The sequence below is a fragment of the Pinus tabuliformis genome, chromosome 8 (genome assembly GCF_031772625.1).
Source record: "Pinus tabuliformis cultivar Carrire ecotype Pingquan chromosome 8, CPIR1, whole genome shotgun sequence".
Lineage (NCBI taxonomy): Eukaryota > Viridiplantae > Streptophyta > Pinopsida > Pinales > Pinaceae > Pinus > Pinus tabuliformis.
The window spans coordinates 1,623,326,103-1,623,345,092 of record NC_142294.1 but is presented as its reverse complement, the minus strand read 5'-3'; positions in this window follow the sequence as shown (position 1 = coordinate 1,623,345,092).

The window sequence follows — 18,990 nt, the reverse complement described above, 5'->3', positions numbered from 1 at the left end:
GATCTAGCAAGACCACCGCGCATTGGAAGAAGGAAGAAGCCAAGCTGAAGATGGAACAACTAGCTGTGAAGAGGAGAAAGGAGGCCGATGATAAGGCCAAGGCAGAGCACACTACTCAATAGCAGTCAGGTGGATAGGTAGGTGAAGAGAAGCATGGCTCTGACTGGAGTTAGAATGCGCCTTCCTTGGAGACCGAGGAAGAATATGATCAGACTCCGTAGGGAGGAGTGGACCTAGATATGACTCCATTCATCACCAAGTGCACTAGAGATCTAGAGAAAGTAGGGCCATAAAAGAAGTCCAAGGCTAGCAAGAGGCCTCTGGACCCAATCACCCTAATAGAGGAGGACTTAAATGACATAGGTGATATGGTGCAGGATGCCACCGTGGAACTGGTACAGCAATTCGAGCAACAACAATAGTAGGCGTTGGGTGCTATACAGATGGGTCTACATGAGCTGCAGATCCACACATCACAAATACAGACCAGCACGGTGTCCACCAGCACGGCGCCTAACACCTTAGAAGCTGTCGGGATTCTATGCGGAGGGGATCCTCATGAAATAGTGCTACTGGATGGAGCACTGACAATAGAGACTAAAGCTGATAGACTCGTTGTCAACACCCTCAAGAGAGTTGGACTCAACCTAGCTACGCTTCCTAATGAGGCGCTTCGCCTTTTGCAGGATGGCGTGATCGTGGAACTTTGAGCCCATGAATAATGTGTGTTGTACATGATCAGTGAATAGAAGGTCAAAAATGCCCAGCTAACCATGCAAAGAGACTCCACCCTTAACCTTGTAAAAGACATTACAGACAAGAACCAATGCATTGCCATAGTCGTGACTAAGGCATGTAGGACTATCCTGGAGGTCGGCATTCCCGCGGCTGAGCCGATAGATGTGAGGGTTTGGAAGCTCTCTAATGGAGTGCATGATGGATGAACTGAATTGGAAATGGTTCAGTTGGAGTTGAACCTCAAAATTGCAAAGTTGTAGTTGAAGGCACATCCTTCAAATCTACTAGAAATCAGAGAGCAGCGCGAGACCGCTATGAAAGACACAGTAGAACTAGTAGAGAGCACAGTGAAGGACTGTACCATGCTCTTCAAACAGTCACTTGAGGTAGTAACCTACCTTCAAGAAGATCCTACTGTACAGTGACTGGAAATAAAACCACGAGAGCCGCAATAGTGCTACGATAAAGTCAAAGTGATAGCGTGCACTGTCACTATCACACAGAAGTTAGCTAAGCTACAGGAGGCCAAGGCATTGAAAGAATAGGTATATGCAGCTTCAGATGGGGAAGCCCTACTAAAGGATCACTTGAAGCCTTGGTGGGATGAGCCCTACTTGGTTACTATCACTATTGAAGGAAAGCCGGCTAGTCTGCAGGAGACTCAGCAGAAGATTAAGTCAGACAGTGGAGGACTAGCGACAAAGTAGTTGGTCTAGGAGATGAATCAGGCAGCAACACAGTGGACTATTGAGGTAGTAGTTGTCCAAGTCGAGTTGGGAGGTCTTCGTGACAAGATCTCCATGCTAGCAAAGTTACTCGAGGGTGAGCCACCATGTTTGTGTTGGGGGCCTATTGGGAATGGGTCCCCTAGGGGTAAATTTTGGGTTAAAAACCCAAGTTTTGGGGTAGAAGGCCCAAAGTTTGTATAAAGAAATGTAACCTCTCCTCATTTTGTGGTCACAAAGTGCAAAGATATCAAGAGTCAAAAAGGGTTTTCCACCCTTAGTCTAGGTAGGTTGTGTTGGTTTTAGAGATCTGCCCTTGGTTCGTCGACCATGGGATTGTATAAAAAGGAGGTCTTAGAGGAGTCTAAAAAAGAGAGAAACGTAGAGGTGTCTGATGGGTCTATAAAGAGCTAATAGTCAGATTATTAGCATAGGAAGAGGCTCTGTAGTTGAATGTGCAGAGGCATAGGGTATAAGTCTGCAACTGAGTGCGCATACCCCTATTGGCATCACAGCCTCTACGCCATACATGAGTCTGAAACGTGTTTGTCGAGTCAGCTTTTTGCAAGTCGTTCTATAGGCCCATAACACTGTGGGTACATGCACATCTCAATTATTTCTTTGAGGATTGTAGACCTTCGTCAACGCGTTGTCCAGTATCTTGTTGAACGCTTCCACTATCCCATTAGACCTCTGTCAACTTGTTGATTGTTTTGTTAACAAAGTGCATACTGCGATCACTCATCAACATCTTTGGACAACCAAATGTTGTCAAAACATATTCAAAAATAAACTTTGTTGTTGTCGCAGTTGTACAGTCCTTCACAGACTGCGCCTTCACCCACCTGGTCAAGTACTCAGTCGCGGTGATGATGTATTGCGTGCCTGTCTTCTTTAGGATGAATTGGATGCACAAATTCAATCACCCATTTCTCGAATGGTTGTAACATCACCTGTAGCATCATAACCAATTCATCCCTCCCAAACGGCCTACTAGTCCTTTGACATGCATCGCATGCCCTACAATATACTTTCCAATCCTTATGCATGGTTTGCCACCACAATCCAACACATAGAATCTTCCGCGTTGTTGCTTTCCCTGCATAATGTCCTTGTGTAGCTCCTTCACAAGCCTCAGTGAGGATGTTGCTCCATTCAAAGTCAGGCACATAACATCACAATATTTCGTCTGACCCCATTTTGTACAAGTGTGTTGGCTTGAGGGGGCCTGACCCAGGTTCAACATTAATTAGCCAAACAAATCCCTACACTACTAGCCCTTTCGACATCAGCCCATAGAGCACAGACCGAAGTCTCACCTGAAGTAGTATGCTGGAACCAAGTTTCTGCACCCTAAGATGGTTGTGATGTCATTTGATTCCCTCTATCCTTGCCTTCGTACAGGTGGCTTCATTCTAGGGCTTGCAAGAGAAACCCTCTATTCCAACCTTCAATACCTTCACAAAAGAATATAATCAACCTTCATGTAGCCCTAACTTGTGGCTCAAGTACTTTCACACTACAATGGCAGTGTGATGTGCAGATTCCCCAATTATCCTAAGTGATTCGCTTATCTCGTCAAATACTTAAATTTAACACCACATAAGCAGATATTCCTAATTGTGTTCAATTATTCAATGTAATTGCATTCATTCGTGCATCATATGATCATAATAACGGAAATTCATACATAAAATATCCAAATGCATCAATAGAAAAGGACATAGAAATTGCAGAATAACTCCTTTTATTAATATCCTCCAAGTGCTTATAGACTTTATGCACCCTATGCACACAGCTGCAAGGGTCTGCACACTCAGCTGTGGACTTCTATCCTAGGCCTCTGCGCACTTAGCTGTAGAGCCTCTACCTATGCTAGGACCCAAGACTTAGACTTCTTACTTCAGAGCTATCACTCTCTTACATGATTTTCCATTGTCCTTCTTGATTTCGCTAACTACTTAGAGCTTAGCTCTTTTTATACAAAACTAAGGGTGGACTACCGTTTTTGACACATAACACCTTCGCGCTCTGCGACCAAAAAATGCGGAATATTTACAATTATATTCCAAACATGGACTTAACATGGGCTCCGAGCCCCAAAACTACCCTTGGGAGATCCCACTTCCAATAGGCCCCTAACACAAACATCATGACTCGTCCTTGAGTCACTCTGTAGATTTGGAGATTTTTGTGTGAAGCTCGTCCAGCTTGACCTGGATGACTGCGACTTCGATCATGCATTGAGATGTTGCCTACTTCACATATTCAACTATCTTCTCGGTTACTGCTCCTATGCTGTTAGCCTATAGTTGCTTTTGCATCACTTGTAGAGTCACAAGCGTGCCTTTAATGTTTCCTGTGACTCCATAAGCTTCCTCCAGCCAGGGTTTTAGTCACACCTTCAGCATTGCCTCCTTGTGCAGCACTGCGTCCACTTGTTCCTTCAGCTGCTTGGCTTCCTACAATTGGGCTAACCTTTGTGTCAGCACAATAGTTTGCATTATGCCCTTAACTTTGTCATAGCATTGTTGGAGTTTGCACGCTTCTGTTTCTAATCCTTGGATGTTTTGGTCCTCTTGCAAGTTGGTCAGGACCTCAAACGATTGCTTGAACAACTATGTGCAGTCTTCTACTGCACTCTCCACCACTGTGATTGCTTCAGTGACAGTGGTCACCTGCTATTCCTTTACCTCTAGCAGTGTTGAAGGTTGGGTCCTCAACTGGGGCTTTGTAATCTATAGGTTCAATTCCAACTGAATGCGCAACCCTGTGGCCAATTTTCTGATGCGGACCTCGACTGGCTCCTCCTCTGTAATGGCCAACTCTAGGACCATTCTTCATGCCTCCTCCATGACTTGTATGATCTTTTTTCTCTGGCTGTTCACCTAGGCCTCAGCAATGATGGCATCATTTCTCTATAGGGCCATATGTTTGTTGTTTATCCTTTGTTCACTGATCAGCTAGAGGGTGTGGTGCTCATGAGCCCTCAGCTCTACAATTACTCCATGCTGCAAGAGGTGGAGTGCTTCCCGTAGAACTGCTACCAGGTTCAATCTGAATCCCTTCAAGGCACTAATAGTGGGCCTGCCAGCCTCATTTTCTACGGTTAGTGCTCCATCTATTAGCACTATCGCACTAGAAGCCTTCATGCACAGTATATTAGTAGCCTCTAACATGCTGATAGCCAAGCTAGTAGACAACATACCCGTTTGCGATGCGCGGGTCTGCAACTCCTACAGCCTCGTCTGGATGGCCCCTAGGATGATCTGGTGCTACTTTTCAACTTGCTGCAGGGCCTCTACAGTGACATCTATGAATGTGTCACCAATTTCATATAAGTCACCCTTCGTCAATGTGATAGGGTCCAGCAAGGTCTTGGTCACTTTATATTTCTTTCTAGATCCTCCCTTCTCCAGCCCTCTCAGGTGCTTAATGTGGGTGCACATCTACGGAGGGTCTGCATCGTGCTGCTCTATGTCCTCCTCTTCGGTCTCAGCTAAAGGCAACTATGCACCTTCGTCAGAGCCCTACTCTATGCCACCTGTCTATTTTCCTGCCTGGGCCTTCTCAGCAGCCTCGTTTTTCCTCTTTTCGACCAACCATTCCATCTTCAACTTAGCCTCTTCCTTCTTCTTCTGTGTGGCGGACTTGCTTCCACCCACCACCATGTTCGTGGTAGTGCTCCACTCCACCAACCATTTATTAGGCACCACATCGATGGCATCATCTGTGGCCACTTCTATGCAGGGTCCTTCCACGCCCTGATTGATATTTGATGGAAATCATCTTTAAACTCAACATAGCTCTACATATTAGCGTATACCATGGGCAACAATTATGGCTTGCGATTGATGGCCATCCTGATATCCATTTCCGTCAAGATCTAGAAGATCTTTCTGTCCCGAACTTGCTCTGCATCCTTGCTCGCCCACAACAAAGCGTACTTCGCTGCTTCATGAAGTTCTGGTGCGACTGAGGGGAATTGGCTCTCCTCTAGTAGCTCCCACGCTACTAGCGCAATCGACAATAAGAGCCATGTGTAGTGGAAGGTCTTATTTTGCTCTTGCACTTCGCAGTAGTTCACCAAGAACTCTCTGCGAAGGTAGTCTGACCAGTTAAACTAGACTCCTTCTGCACACTATTGTGTGAGTGCGATGACAGGCACTGGCAATTCATTAGCACGACACTTCCGCATCACCTTCCCTGCAAGGATTTGCATTTCTACCCTCAAATTGGGGTCACAAATGTTGGAGATAGCATACCCATGTGGCTTCTTCACCAGCTTAATTTCTCCTTCATTGATTCTACAAGCGCTTGCTCACCACCCTTACCACCAAAGACCATAGTTGGATTTTCACCTATATATGGTAGGTGTGTGATTTTGTGAATCAACATATCGATGATGGGTATTGGCTCCTCCAGCCATAGACACCCATCATGCACTAAGCACAACAACATCTTGATGACCAAAACTGTCATGGGGGTGTGGTTATAGTGCGGCACCCAAAGCAGGTTCAACAATCCTACCTTCTCTACCCCCTTGAGCCACCTCCACGACTCCAATGTTGTCATCCAAATATTCATGTCTATTATGTGGCACATCAACTATTTAGTTGCCAGGTGCGGGAACTTTTCATGGTCCGCCAAGTCCCAGTCTTCGAGCTTCAATATTGGCATCCATCCCAAATGCAGACCATCAAAAGTAATTTCAACGAGTATCAGGGGGGTTTGCAAGGGAGTCTTACTTTCATCAATGTCCTCTGGGACCTTGGACTTAGGCTTGCATGGAGGGACATACTCCAGCAACCATGTAATAGGGTCCACACCTTGGGCTTCAACCTCCTCTATTTCCAATCCCACATCCTCATTATCCATCTAGATGTCTTCAATATCCTCCTCCTCTTCTTCTTGGTTTATAGCCTTGCCTTTCTCCTAGGTAGTGGGCTTTGGTGGGTTTCTTCTAGGCAACACATGCACCGGTATGGTAAGCTGCTTGCCTTTCTTGTCCTTCATGATCTCCTTGGTTTGGGTTGGCTTCAGTTGTAGTGTTCTCAGGGATTTAGGGACCTCCACCAATACTTCAGCCACTTCCACGGTAGCTACTTGGGCCCCCCTATCAATTTCCTACACATTCTTCTCAGCTACCAGTCCTTCGGTGTCCATAGCTTCTGTGCATGTAGACATGACACTATTCACTAGTTCCTCTGTCTCCTTTGACAATTGTTCAAACATCAGACTTGCTACCAAATCTTGAAACAATTCATAGTTCATGTGCACTGGAGAGCACAACAACTCAATTCTCAAAATGGCAAGTGTGTTTTGGTGGACAGCCACTTGTAATGTATAAGGCATTTTGAATTCAAATCTGATTGTTCCCCCCAAATTGGTTCATTAATTCTGGATTGTTGATAGATTTTCAAGGGTCTAAGCCATAAACTTCATCTTAAATGTCGGTCGCCCGCTCCATTTGGCCTCACTTCTGTCATCTTTTTATGAATAGTGACTTTACCAGTCTCTTTCTGGCCGTCCTGCGTGATTTCTCCTTGGGTAGCACAGCTACCTCCATGCCACCATGGACCCAGTGACATGTCCTTGCTTCACACCATCTTCCATTTGTATAGCTCCCCAAACCGGGCAGTGTAGTTTATAGTATCGTGCCTCTTTTCAACTGCCTGGAGCGCTAATATTGTGCTACTTTCATTTAGTCACATGGTTCTACCATCGATGTATGGCTTCAAGCGATTGCCATTCAAATTTTCTGGGAAGGGTTCTCCATTTAATTTGACCAGCTTTACTACTCCTCCATCGGTAATTTCCTTAATAACATAAGGCCTGAACCCATGCATCCTTAATTTCCATGGAAATTTATCAAACTTACTATCATATAATGAACTAGGTCATTTACTTGAAATGTGTGCAACTTGATGTGTCAATCATGCCATGCCTTTTTGCACTGCTTTTGGACATGCTGGTGAAATCCAGCTAAAAATCTTTCTTCTTTGAGCTCATCCAGCTGTGCGAACCTTTGTTCCAAGCTCCATGGTCCATCATACCTATGAGTGCTACTATGCATAGACTAGGCACAATGTATTCCATAGGAATTACTACTTCCACACCATTGACAAGCCTAAAAGGGGTTTGTCCAGTCAACTTCATGCATGTCATTCGATAAGCCCACAATATTGCAGATATGCATAGGTCCCAATCACTTCACTGAGCACTGAAAAACTTGGTCAGTGTGTTTTTAAGCACATTATTGAATGCCTCCACTGTCCCATTGTCCTGTGGGTGATAAGGTGTGCTCTTTTGGTGGTATACATGAAATTCCTTTGTTAGTGTGATAATCGTCTCATTCAGGAAGTGCATATCATGATCACTCATCAAGATCTTTGAACAACCAAATAGAATTATTACATCCTCAAATAGGAATTTCGTGGCATTCACACCCATGCAATCCTTCACCAACTGCGTTTCTACCCAATGAGTCAAATACTCAGTTGTAGTGATAATGTACCTTGCGCCTATCTTTCCCTGTGGCTGAATGGGTCCCACAAAATCTATCACCCACTTCTCGATGGGTTGCAACATCATTTGTGGATTCAAAGGCATTTCATCCCTCCACGATTGCCTGCCTGTTCTTTGACATACATCACACACCTTGCAATATGCTTTTTAATCCAGATGAAGGGTTGGCCACCACAACTCGGCGCATAGAATCTTCTATGCGGTTGCTCTTCTTGCATAATGTCCTCCTGCGGTGCCCCCATGAGCATCCGTGAGGATGCTGCTTCTTTTGAACTCAAGTACATATCGTTGCAATACCTCATCAGTCCCCATTTTGTACAGATGCCTAGCAATGATAGAGAATTCTGTTGCACGCACCACTAATTCCTTTTTTTGCTGGATAGTGTATCCTTTTGATGCAGTTCTTGTTGTTAGGAAGTGTATTATATCCTCAAAATTACCATCCATGACATACAATACAAATAACTATGCATCAGGCAATCCTTCTTCCAAGTTAGTAGGTTACCCCCCTGTTTTGGTGCACGACAGATGGTCTAGTCCCGCATTCAATCGTCTAGGATTCACAACAGCTTCAAAATTGTACTCCTGGAATAATAAGAGCCATCTGCAGATTATCCCCCTCAGTACAGGTTTATTGACCTGGTACTTAAGTGCAGAGTGATCGGTATACATCTTAAAATGGCCTCCCAACAAGTAGTGCCCATACTTCTGGAGCACATACACCATAGCTAGCCCCTCACACTCAATGGTGGAATAGCTCTTCTCTACTTTGGATAATCTACGGCTTGTGAACACGATAGGATGGTCCAATCCTTCTCCACCAGCCTAACTTAGTACTGCTCCCAGTGCTATACATGATGCGTTGACATGTACATGAAAATCTTTCTTCCAATTCAGGAAGACTAGAATCGGCGCGGTAAGCATCTTTTCTTTCAATATATCCAAGTTCTTCTTACAGTCGTCATTCTAGAAGAACGTGACATCCTTCTTCAACAATTTCTCCATAGGCATGGTGATCTGATTGTAGCCTTTGATAAGCTTTCTATAATATCCTGCATGTCCCAGAGTAGTGCACAACTGTTTCACACTCCTCAACGCTTCCAAGTTTAGTATCATCGTGATCTTTGCGGGGTCTACCATCAGCCCCTGTTTGAAAACCACATGCCCCAATAGATTCCCGAAAGGAATGAAAAACAGACACTTGTTGATATTGAGCACGATCTAGTATCTTCGAAAGGTATCCAACATTAGGTGCAAGCTTGCTACATGGCATTTAACTAGCCCAAATACAATCCAATCATCAAAATATACCTCCAGGAACTTATGAATAAATTCCTTGAATGTAGCAATGACCACAGGCGAGAAGATCGTAGGTGCATTCTTTAATCCAAACGGCATTACATTGTACTGAAAACAACCCTAATCAATTGTGAAGGTTGTCTTGCTCCTATCCTCCCACACAATTTTGATTTCATGGTATCCAGAGAACCCAATGAAGGAATATGCTTCCCGGTCACCTACATTGTCCAACATTTCATCAGTGAACGAAGTCGGGAAAGGATCATGCACACAAGCATCATTTAGTTTTCTGAGATCCACGCATATCCTTATCTCCTCCTTCTACTTATTCTCTTGCACCACCATTGGGCTTACCTAATCAGATTCTTCCACAGGCTCAATGATGCCTGCCATGATCATCTTGTCTAGCTCTAAGAAGACCTTCTCCTTATATTTCAAATTGAGAAGGTAAGGCCTTTGCTTAATTGGCTTTGCATCGGACTTTAACGTGATCTTCATCATTATTAGGTCCCAGATTATTCATTTTAGATCCATAAACATGGTAGGGAATAAGTCCTAGTATTCACGAAGTAATTCAATGACCTTATCCATAGTCGCATCATCCTAGTAGTCTACAATATTCACAAATTTGGGTTCTTCCTCCGTACCAATGTTCACTTGTTTCATTTTCAATGGCGCAGTTATATCAGTGCTCTCAATCTGTGGTCCCTGAACCTCACGGTGACCTTCGGTTTCTAGAATGTTAATCTTTTGCAGATCCTTGTCCTCTTCTTCAGTAGCTACATTATAACATTCTAGTGTGTGAATCAGCTAAGTATCCCATTCAAGTTGAATCAGGTCTAAATGATCCTACGGTATCCTAAAGATTGCTGCTTTCACCTCTTGTAGTGCTTCATCAATACTATCAAACCCATCTGTTACAGGGAAAAGTGTCGATGCAGAACTACTAATCCCACTAAGGTGTGGTAGCTACCTTAGCAACAAACAAAGTAAAGCTACTTTCGTTTTCCTTTATGAAATATAGATGAGAAAAGAATAAAGGAGACCAACCTCTGTCTTGCGCTTGGTTCCTAGTTCGATTCCTCTCTCTTCTGATATTCCTTTGCTACTTGCTTCCTTGTACACCCAGCTTCACAGAGTACCTGTAGAATCAAAGTAGCATAATACTATACAAGAACATGGATCTATTATCGTAAACAATCTAGGATCAGATGTAAATTGACCATACAAATGCATGAAACATAAATGACACAAGAGTATGGAGGAAAACTTGAATAGCTTTATTGATAATCAAGAAAGAGCCAAGAGAGTTACAACCAGTTGTTCTGACCGAGCATCATCCTCTCAGCAAGTAAGCCCTTCTTCACCTCATGCAAAGCTTAGATCACCCAACACTATGATGTTGCCTCAAGAAACCAACAACAATTCCTTACAAGATGCAAAATTCCAGCCTCTGGATCTCTGGGATGAGGGATCCATATATATATATATATATATATATATATATATATATATATCTGTAAGGGAGATGAGTCAGCTTGTGATTTGATTAGTGTCTTCCCTCTGATAGTTCTTGCTTCCACTTGGAGATTGATGATCTCTTACTCATCCTTGGTCAAATTCAGAATGGCAAGTGTCACGGGAGAAGTTTATGGAAGATTACATGCTTCTCCACCTCGCGGATTGACATTGCCATTTGTCGCTTCTCACCCATCGCACCCCATAGAAGGGATTTTTGAAATGCAATGCACCCACAGAGTGTACTTAGGTGAGGTGCAATGCACTTTGCCTATGGAGCAGGTGAAATGATCCTGTTTTGACAAGTTCTGAGTGGTTTTTCATGGAGAACTTCTGGGAGAAGTTGTAATCAGTTGACCTTGTTCCTTTAGGGGTTGGAACAAAACTTTTAGGGACTTAGGAGCCCTCGATTTATGGACATTTTATGCTTGGGGTTTTAGTGCCCAAAAATGTCTATAACAGTTGCCCCCTAAAGCATGAGGTCGTTAATCTTTTTGATGTCGGGTAAAATGCTTTATCATGGGGATCCGAAGTTCTTTCAAGCTGGGAGGAGACCTGTAATAAGATACAATACAATACATTATCTTCATAATATTTTCATGACCTAGCTAAGGCGGGCATTCCCATGCTCAGCTTTATAAATTCATTTTCATGTACATAGGACAGACAATCGTCTGAGTGTAGACTGATGATTCTGGTAGAGTCATCATCCCTTTGATTGGATGATTATCTGTGCAACAATGATGTACATTTGATGTCTTTATTTTTCTGAATATATATTGCAGCCCGAATGGATGAAACTAGATCCATGGTCTTCAATCTCGTTCGATCTTCACTCAAAGTACAAGTCGATCCATGTGAGAGATGTTCTGGAGTCGAACATGGAAATACATCGCCTGATTACTAGCCAATGATGTAAGCTATTAACAGGCGCGAGAGGAATCACCGATAATGATAATCACCCTCAAGGTACTGCAGTACAATTCACGTGGTGTGAATAAAGGACTTGGCATCAAACACCACGCAAAATCTTTCGGTTGAAGGCCATTGATGTAAACCTGCCGCCGGAAGTGAGAAACTTGCCATTAAGGTATGCAAGCTTCAAAGTACTGAATGAGGTGTTCCTAGATCAACTTCTTGGATAATGAGCTGATGTCGACAAGAAGTGATCCGTCATAGGAGGGTCTTAATGAATCCCACATCAATGACACAGAACAGAGCAAATGATTTTAATGGAGGTGAAAACGATCTAGTGATATAAGGTTCAGGTTGGCGGTCATGACAGAATGGAGCGTAAATGTATTGTAGTGGGTGAGACACAGGTGAATTCTCTGAGTGACTTCTCTTGAACATATCAGCGACACTGACGTGATGGATTGGTAGCATTAACCCCAAATGTGGATGGTGTGATGGGACCATGGTGATGTGACCAGTGAATGAAACAACCCAACCCGACTTGGATGCAGAGTGAAGGTGTCATGTTCAAGAGCAACTTGCTACCAACAAAGTTTCTTCAAGTTTTCTTCCCAATTTTTCCCCAGTCATTACTGACCAGTACCTCTTTATTTTTGTCAAGCTTGAGGAGGATAACATATGCTTGTTCTATAATTCGCCCTTCAAGCAAACCCATCGCTATGTTTTAACAAGCTTAGCAATAGTGAAACTTGTTCTTGTCTGCTACGGACAAATTTGTCGCTATTAATTTTTAACGAGTTTAACGACAAAGATAACTCGGTCCTTTTCAATTTTAGAGAGTCTGAAAAGGGACATAAAGGAAACTCCAAAAATCCTTTTTCATCATCTAATCCCTTAAGTCTCAAAAAGTATAAAACAATACAGAAGGGATGAATTTTCGATATTTTTAACGAGCTGAACAAAACAAGCGCTCAATATTTTTGTCTAATAATCCCTCAGTTCCAAAAAGATTAAAATTTAAAGGAGGGATAACACTTCTGGTCCCTTTAACGAGACGGAGAGGCCAATGGCTCGGCAATATTTTCATATTTTACGAGTCAGTTGAAAAGAGCTTAAAGGAGACTCGTCTTTGAGGAACGAGTGATAAAATTGGGTAGCAGCTGATTCCAGGTAAGGTTTGGAATTTTCCAATCACGGCAGTGTTACAAGGATGGCTAGTAGGATCACTCTTCGCAGCTGTTCCTCAAAAGGGGTAAACAATCAAATGGAGGTGAATGATCGGCCAATACAGAGTGGAGGTGATGATGGGAACATGACCAAGGCTTTAAAGGCTGAAGTACTACATTCACGATGATTATTTACCGGGAATTGGTTCATTTTTTATTGAGCTTAAACGCTGGGGGAAACATTTGCTCATTGCTTATGTTTACCTTTTAACGAGCATGAAGTCCGCGTTAAAACTGCTTGATTAATCTAGTCGTATAATAAGAATGTCTCATATATAAAAACGACAAATTTTCAAAGCTTTGCCCCACATCCTTTCTTTATGCAAGTTAGGAAATGACCAATCCTACGAGTTTAAAGGGTTAGAGGACCTACAAATTAAAAAAAATAAATGGTCACTCTTCGCTTGCATGCTAAAAGGTTCGCATGCCCCCAGGTATAAAATAAAGTTTCAAGGTCCCCTCTCAACCTACCGACAAAACATTTGTTTCATCGAGAAAGGTTTACCTCTTTCAGGTTACCAAAGATTGTTCTATCTGCACCACAAACAAAACACTTCTTCGGCGATGCCTACCAAAATAGACAAAGGTGAGCGGCGCAAACGCCTCTACCCACATAAATTTGACAAGGGAATCTTATTCCAGTCTAACCCCCTTTTCCAATCACGGACGAGAGTGTTAGACTAGTCATATATCTCTCATGAAAACCTATTCTATACCCGAAGTTTTCCTGTCGAAGCAGACCAGGGTGCATGCCCCCTGGGTTTCAATCATGTCCCTCGAATCACTCGCGCTCATCAGGTGGATGGACTAGGGATTGATGAGACATTCCTTGTGTGAAAAGACCATTCAGGGATGGTATATGTCTATTTGCTATGCGTGAACTGGGGAATGAAAGCTGGTCTACGAGCTTGACCATTCTTCCTTCATGCGGAAAACACATTACTCTAAAGAGTGATGAGACAATGGCTCCCATGCAATAAATATAGTCTCGTCCAAGGAGTAGATTATAATCTAGGGGTCCTTGGACTACCATTACGTTCATTTGAATGGTTTTCTCTCTCAGTGTTATGGGCACATTGGGAAGGATCCCTAACGGTCGACTGGTTCCTTTGTCAAAGCCTGTTAGATTTCTCATCTCAGGCAAAAGCGATGGCGAACCAAGCGCTTTCCAAGCATTCGAGGAAAGGATACTCACAGAAGCCCCTTCATCTATGATGGTATCGGCCATAACCATTCTGTATACTTGAGCAATGATTCGGAATGGTACACTAGCCGGTAAACGGGGTCTGCCTAGCTGATTCCAATCGAAGGAAACAACTAGGTTGCTTGGAGGTGGGACCAAATAGACGGCCGGGCACGACTCTGAAGAACTTCCTTCCTATGGTAAAGGAATGGGTAAATTTCCCCCATGTTCATCGGAGTCTATGCTTACAAAAAGAATTTGGACGGTGTCATCCTCGTTCTCTTCGGTGACTGTATCATCTGAAGATGGGACCTCTGAAGGCAAGACCGGGTCAACTGCTACCTCGACCTTTTGACTTTCTTCTGGTATGGGTTCAAATGGTTTGTCTTCAATGATAGATGCTTCGGCCGACCACCTGGGCGGGTCAGCCAGATTTTCAACTAGTGACGGACTCGGCAAGAGTTTTTTATATCCAAGTGGAAGTCGTAACGGTGAAACCGGACGATCGTCCAAAACTCTTTTAGCCTCATCTAAGAAGTGACAACAGTGGACGGTGTGATCTCCTTCACACAGTTTACAAGGAAATTCGCACTTTCCTTTTTGTCCAGGGACTTCACTTTAACTAGTCGACGGTGTTTTTTCAACATGATCATGAAAGGTTGATGACACCGGGTTGTGCAAACGAGGAGACCAGTCCCTTAAGATTCGAGGGATGCAAGGACAATCTCTATGATAGTGGTCTCCTTTGCAAATGACACATGGCGATTTAGGCTTTGTCGGTGTAGTGTGTGGATTTTCGCTAGACGACGCTTGGTTGCCCCCTTTCACTTTTGGCTCCTTCGTCTTCTTCTCTTTCTTCTTCTTTCACTTCTTCTTCTCAGATACTTGATTTTTGGCTTTACCAGCCCCATCAAGCGAAGAGGAAGGAGGAAAGGAAGAATTGGACGAAGTAGAGGGTTGGGGGGTAACTCTAGGATTGTCTAGTTGCTGACTCGATTGTTCAAGAATCACTGTGTTCTGAACGACGGAGATTGAGAAAAGCCATACGGGCAAACCAATCGTCAATCCTGGAAGTGACAATGTGGCCATGTGGGGTGCACCAACATCTCCCCAAGAGGAGAAGGGACTAGGATTTCCTCCAAGGGGAATTCCTTGGTTGGTAGACTCCATTTTCTCACCCTAAGACCAATGTAGAAAAGGTGATGATTATTCCGTTTAAAATAAATTGTAGACACTTTGACACAACTTGTTTTTTCAATTTTAAAGAGTTGAGAAAAAACAAAAGATGACTCTAGTCGCCTTCGATTTTTAATGAGCCTGAAGTGACAAGTGCTCAGATGGACCTTTTCCATTAAGGAGTCTAAAAAGGAATGAAAGGGACTGCTCTGGAAATCTATATAGAGGGATTACCAAACCAATCGCAAAATTGCAGAATACTTTTTACGGTATGGCAGTCAATCTTCCCGAATGCTGTGTTTAGTGCATTGTGATCGATAGGGTGGCAGACATGGCTTCCTATGGATAAAGGATTAAGCCTATTGTGGTCTCCCAAAATATACTTGACGGTACATGGGAGCACAAGTCTGTACTGGCACTTATCGTCTCAAAGTGGAGGAATCATCCAACCAACAGTGAGAACAACAGCTACCAGGCTTTACGACGCCAGAATACGTCTCTAGCCTAGACTTCTAGATGTTGTGCGTTAGGTTCCAAAGCGTTGTTAAATTCATTAAATTTATTTTATAGTTGATATTGCTTAAGAAATTTTCTTTTCAGGTTCACCGCGTGATGTAGATGTACAATTCCTAAAATGCAATCTAAGATGATAAACAGTCTTTTATCTTCTTTGTGCAATGAAAATCCTAGCTACTAAGGAAATAAAGACAGAATTCTTTCAACAAAGAGCAAAGAGCACACACTATATGCACTATCCTAAATCAAACCAATCAAACAGTCTAAATACAAATGCACATGCATGTATTTGTTTTCAGCCTTCTTAATATGTGAATGATAAAAAGAAAGCTAATGCACAAATCTGAATTATTTTTCTAGCGACAATTACTAACAAGTTTCTTTTCAAAATCAAAATGAAGACAATGACAACACTTTGCAATTTGGAAATGAAGACTTGCTTTCGACACTAGAAAAACTACTAATTCAGATCAACTACAATAGTAACAAGGTAATTGACTATCAAGAGCAATCAGACTGTCTTCTATGACTGAAAATGACACTTGTGGCACTTTCAAATCAAGAAACGACAATACAATTACGTTACTTTTTTGCAAAGGAGAACTGAAAATGACTCAACAAATACACAAAAACATTTATTTTCACAATGGAGGCGGAATATCAGCAAGGAAAGGGTTTTCAAACAGAGGTGTACTGACTACAGGCAGCAAAATTCTTGAATAGATCTGAAAAGAGTGAACAGCAACCAAAATTGAGGAACAATGCCTAGTTTGATCAGCGCACCTGTAACACAGTGAATTTGAAATGCAGCGCACCTACTACACTCGGGAAGTGCGCTGAATTTCAGATTCACAGAATAGAGAGTGCGATGGGCCAGAGACGAGACTTTGCTTGTGTTCCGGGTCAGAGTTTGCAGTTCAGTTCAGGGATTTTGGCCGAGCAAGTAGTAATCAGTAAATCAACAACAGGGGTAGATCTAAGGAGGTTACTAGAGCCACCACAAGGGAAATTAGAGAGTTTGTAAATCAATTGTTTAATTCATAAACAAAACCCAGAGATTGGCTAAAGTGGCATTTATCTACTTTGCATTTGCATAGCAAATGCAGTTCGAACGCTACCTGGCTCAACTTCAGGCTCTGTCTATAAGTTTATAAAATAAACAAATGCAGATAAACAAACAACCTAGTCGCTCCCCAGTGGAGTCGCTATTTTGTTACAGGGAAAAGTGTCTATGCGGAACTGTTAATCCCACTAAGGTGTGGTAGCTACCTTAGAAACAAACAAAGTAAAGCTACTTTCATTTTCCTTTATGAAATATAGATGAGAAAATAATAAAGGAGACCAACCTCTGTCTTACGCTTGGTTCCTAGTTCGATTCCTCTCTCTTCTGATAGTCCTTTGCTACTTGCTTCCTTTTACACCCAGCTTCACAGAGTACCTGTAGAATCAAAGTAGCATAATACTATACAAGAACATGGATCTATTATCATAAACAATCTAGGATCAGATGTAAATTGACCATACAAATGCATGAAACATAAATGACACAAGAGTATGGAGGAAATCTTGAATAGCTTTAATGATAATCAAGAAAGTGCCAAGAGAGTTACAACCAGTTGTTCTGACCCAGCATCATCCTCTCAGCAAGTAAGCCCTTCTTCACCTCATGCAAAGCTTAGATCACCCAACACTATGATGTTGCCTCAAGAAACCAACAACAATTCCTTACAAGATGCAAAATTCCAGCCTCTGGATCTCTGGGATGAGGGATCCATATATAGATATCTGTAAGGGAGATGAGTCAGCTTGTGATTTGATTAGTTTCTTCCCTCTGATAGTTCTTGCTTCCACTTGGAGATTGATGATCTCTTACTCATCCTTGGTCGAATTCAGAATGGCAAGTGTCACAAGAGAAGTTTCTGGAAGATTCCATGCTTCTCCACCTCGTGGATTGACACTGGCATTTGTCTCTTCTCGCCCATCGCACTCCATAGAAGGGATTTTTGAAATGCAATGCACCCACAGAGTGTACTTAGGTGGGATGCAATGCACTTTGCCTATGGAGCAGGTGAAATGATCCTGTTTTGACCAGTTCTAAGTGGTTTTTCATGGAGAACTTCTGGGAGAAGCTGTAATCAGTTAACCTTGTTCCTTTAGGGGTTGGAGCAACACTTTTAGGGACTTAGGAGCCCTTGGTTTATGGACATTTTATGCTTGGGGTTTTAGTGCCCAAAAATGTCTATAACACCATCCTCAAAACTAAATGTCAGCGTGAATCCTTCGTGCAAGATATCCCATTCACTCATCCCATGGCAAAGCTCTATTTTTATATACCAATTCAACATCTAGGGTATGATAGAATAAGTGAACCCACTCAGGTTGGGGCTTTTCTCCATAAGCCTGGGTCCATTTGGCTAGATGCATGTGCAGATCATTCTGCCCATCATATTTGTCTGTCAGTCGCATCTTAGGCTTCCAAAATCATGTTCTCATCATCCTCCTACATTCCTACCAATCATCAAAGCTTCCCTTGTGAGTACCCCACTCTCTTGCGAGCATAGCGCGCAGTTCCCAGTCCAATACCTGGAAGCGCTGATTTTCTGGTACCTCTCTTTCAAATGCATCCAAAAATATATCTACCTCATTTAGACCATCATAAGTAGGCATATTTCTTACCTTTGAAGACACACAACGTAGCAACCGAGTCACCATGCTGCAATTCAGCGTAGTTACTTCATGTAACCAATTCTATCAGCCTTCTATTTCTTCATCGGAGTCTGAACTGCAGGAACTCTTACGATCCCATGTAATCCATCCATCTGCGATGGGATTCACCCAATCTTCATCTCGCTGTGTTATCTTATATATATATTCCATGTCATCATCGCTCTCATAATCACGGACAAGTTTAGTATAGCGTGATCCTTCAGTAGGAATGAGTGGTAATATTACGCCCAACAATTTCTTCTCAAATATCACCTTTCACATCTTCATATTGATTACCCCATTCATATCAATAGCCTAGTCAATTCCCAAGAGCACGGGATAGGGATTGCTTTCATCCAATATCTCTAATACTTCAAAATCAGCCAGCGCACTCGCTTCCTCAATATCCACGGTCACCCCTTGCAGCCACCCCATGGGGATGATCTTCTGCTGATTCACC